Here is a 3,249-nt window from a genome sequence, read left to right as displayed (position 1 = left end):
TAATCTTCTATCCTTCTGTTTCTTTCTCTCTCTTTTTTTTTTAATACATGACACCTATAGGCAGAAGAGAAATCCCAAGGCCCTACACCTGTCTACATGGTTCTACTTATCTATCCACAGACAAGTGACCTAGAAGAAGGAAACAAATGAATCCAGACATCGTTAAGGAACAACAGACCAATTACGGCTGAAGAAGAAGGTGGCCATGAGACTTTTACCTTTCCTTTACACAGTAAGGTTGCCATCATTCAAACCCTATACCAAGACGTTTTTAACAATTAAATCAGGAAATCTATGCCAGTGGGAGTCAAACATATTTTAATCCATCCAGACAAAAAAAAAAAGAGCTAAAACTCAATCAAATATGAATCTAAGACGCTCTCGGCATAATTGGAGAAGAATTCGAAGAAGATGAATTGCGGTATCTAAAATCTCTATTCTCAATCAAGGTCAAGGAATTCACGGTCCACCAATTTACAAACCTTAGAGCCTGCCATGATTTGGATTCAGCCTTAAGATGAAAACTGTCATGCATCCAAAAGGTGTTTTTGTCATTAATCTCAGATCAGAACATCAAACAGAGCAATCCACAGTGGAGCAGCTCCAATGCATCTGGAGCAGCCAGACTATGGGAAGGGTTTCTAATCACATGGTAAAAATCAGAAACAAAAGCTGCATCAAAAAATATAGTCATCTCCCTTCTCTGAGCCCCCTCACTACTTTACCCCATGACCTCAAGTAATACCCAAATCTGGGACCCATTAGTAGAGTTCCTCAGCTGACCCCCATCACTGTCCTCAGAGTAGGTGAAGGTAAGTTCTTAGGTAGCGCATTTCAGGATTTGGTGTGAATGAGTAACATTTATTTAAGACAGAGATACTACACATGAAATGAAAAGGCCATTGATGGAGCAGTGAATAAATGTCTTACAAGTATAGAATGATATCCTGAGTGAGGAAGTGATAAATAATAAGACATTCTCACCACACCTGCTACTCGTTAAGAGGCAGAAGCCTAGCCACCATTAATACTTTCAGCATCTGCCAGAGGAAATAGAGGGCTTTGTGAAGGAAAAGATGTTTTTAAAAGGTGGTGGTAGAACTGAGCAGATGTGTGTCCATTCGCTGATGACACCATAGAGGGATTCAGTAAATAAAGGTGTAATACTTAAGGAAGAGGCATAAACAACACGGATCCAACAAAGTTTATCTAAGAAACTGAACTTTCTATTCCACTCAGAATGACTTGGTTTCAGTACCCACTTTGCAGTTAACACTGTGTAATTGAACTTTTTTTTCTTAATTATAGGTACACACATCTGATTTTCTGTAAAATGAGACTACTGGTAGATAGTTTTGGGATTTGGGAGTAAAGAGGGAAAAAGAAGACAATAAACAGAAGCAATTCAGAGCCGGCAGGTGGCATCGTGATTAAGGATGTTGGACTCCCACATGGCCGACCACAGTTCGAGTCCCGGACTTGGCAGCTTGCTTTCTCACTTTCCCTCTCTTGCTCTTGCTCTCTCTTGCTCTGTTCTCCTCTGGTCAAATTTAAATTAATTAATTAATTAAGTTAAATAAAATATTTTTTAATGAAAAAAAATTTAAAAACAGAAGCGATTCTTTTTCTACCAAATGGGAAGTGAGCTTTTGTACGGCTCTGTCATAGTACCATGAAGAGCTGCCACTGTCCGTGATGAAAGCAGAGGCAAGTGTTCAACAGTTCTCAGACTGAACGTGTAAGTTGCCCTAGGATGACCTAGGGTGCCTGGGAATAGGGGCGAGGAAAACAGCAAAACTTCAGACTCTGGAGGGGCCAGAGGTGGCATGGTGGTTAAGTCACTGGACTCCCACATGACTGCCCACAGTTTGAGTCCTGGATCTGGCAGCTTGAAACTCACACCGGGTAAGTATGCATGTGTGCCCAAAATCCCAATAGGAGAGTGGAGAAGAAGGAATTGTGGCATAGTCATCCTCCCTGTGGAAGGGAGATTTCTTACTTTCTCTCTCTCTGTCTCTATTTCTCCAGTGAGCACATGAGCCCTATAGCAAAAGTCTCTCCCTACAACAAACAAACAAAAACTTCAGACTCTGGAAACACTGAGAATTGTACTTACCCTATTCCCATCTCTCTTTTCTTAACAGGAATCACTGCTGGAACCTAAAATAAAGAAAGTTGCATTAGAAATATATATTCAAGGCTGGAATTCTAGACTGTGGCTTCACCTAGAAAGTCTGACTCTAACCTTCACTTGTGTGAGAAAAGGAAGAGAAAATTTGCTAGATGTGCTGTGAATTAGTTGCTCGATTAGAAAATCATATGGCCTACTTCATCGGAGTGTGAGTTTCTGGAAGAAAATTATTAGGAGCTTTGATTTTTTAGCAGCACTAAGGGATCATTTAGATTATTACTGCCGAATACCCATCCAGCTCTGAGTCCACCTCTAGGGGTTTTTCAATGTGATTGACTTCTTTCTAGTCTGCCTGAGCACTGAGGGAAAGTGACTTGATAACTACTGAAATTTTGATTAAGATCAAGTATTTCCTCAGGGTGCTTTTTGCCCTCTCTCAGTGATCTGAATTTTCTTTTTCTATCTCAATAGCTAAGTTTGAAGTCTAGCTCTCGAATACAACATTTGCTATTTCAAGTTGCAACCACAAGATAGCAGAGTAAGTTAATTTGCATCCCATCCAGTGAAGTAATGGATTCCAAAACTGATAAGAGCAAATCAGGAAACATGTCAGAAATATGATTATGATGTGATGCAGGACAATATAAAATTAAGTAATTTTAACCATTTAAAAACTACTTTTAAGGATGTAATTCATAAATCTATTATTCTTATTAATAGTCCATGATGCAAGAATATTAAACAGAAATTTATAAATTGTGCAGAAAATGGAGTGCTTAATAATATAATGATGGTTATTAATATTAAAATCCTTTTTATGCCATTAGAGATTAAAATGATACATATGTATATATGTAAATCTGTTTATTTATTATTTTGAAAGTATCGCAATAAAATTCATAGCTTAATTATAGGATGAACATAAAAAAGGAAAAAAAATATTGATTCAATTTTTTTATTAACTACTACAGTAATAAAATGTTCTCTAAGCATATTTAAATAGAATAAAATGTCTCATCTTAATTGCCACGGATGATCCTCCACAGAGCCAAACTATAAACATGTCTCAGGAATCCTAGCCAGTCCCCAGAGATTTCACAGAGCTTTCTTCACATCTT

At 37.9% G+C, this 3,249-nt stretch overlaps 1 long non-coding RNA gene across 1 annotated transcript in view; it reads right to left on the bottom strand.

The window, feature by feature from the left end:
• Positions 1–2,111: 2,111 nt before the first annotated feature.
• Positions 2,112–3,249, bottom strand: part of LOC114007890 (uncharacterized) — a 59,241-nt gene continuing 58,103 nt past the window's right edge. Inside the window, exon 4 of the long non-coding RNA XR_003549471.1 lies at positions 2,112–2,160. This is a non-coding gene — a long non-coding RNA (uncharacterized LOC114007890). The remainder of the gene's footprint in view (positions 2,161–3,249) is intronic.

The sequence above is a fragment of the Tupaia chinensis genome, unplaced genomic scaffold, assembly GCF_000334495.1.
Source record: "Tupaia chinensis unplaced genomic scaffold, TupChi_1.0 Scaffold000251_1, whole genome shotgun sequence".
Lineage (NCBI taxonomy): Eukaryota > Metazoa > Chordata > Mammalia > Scandentia > Tupaiidae > Tupaia > Tupaia belangeri.
This window is presented reverse-complemented; position numbering and strand designations above follow the sequence as displayed.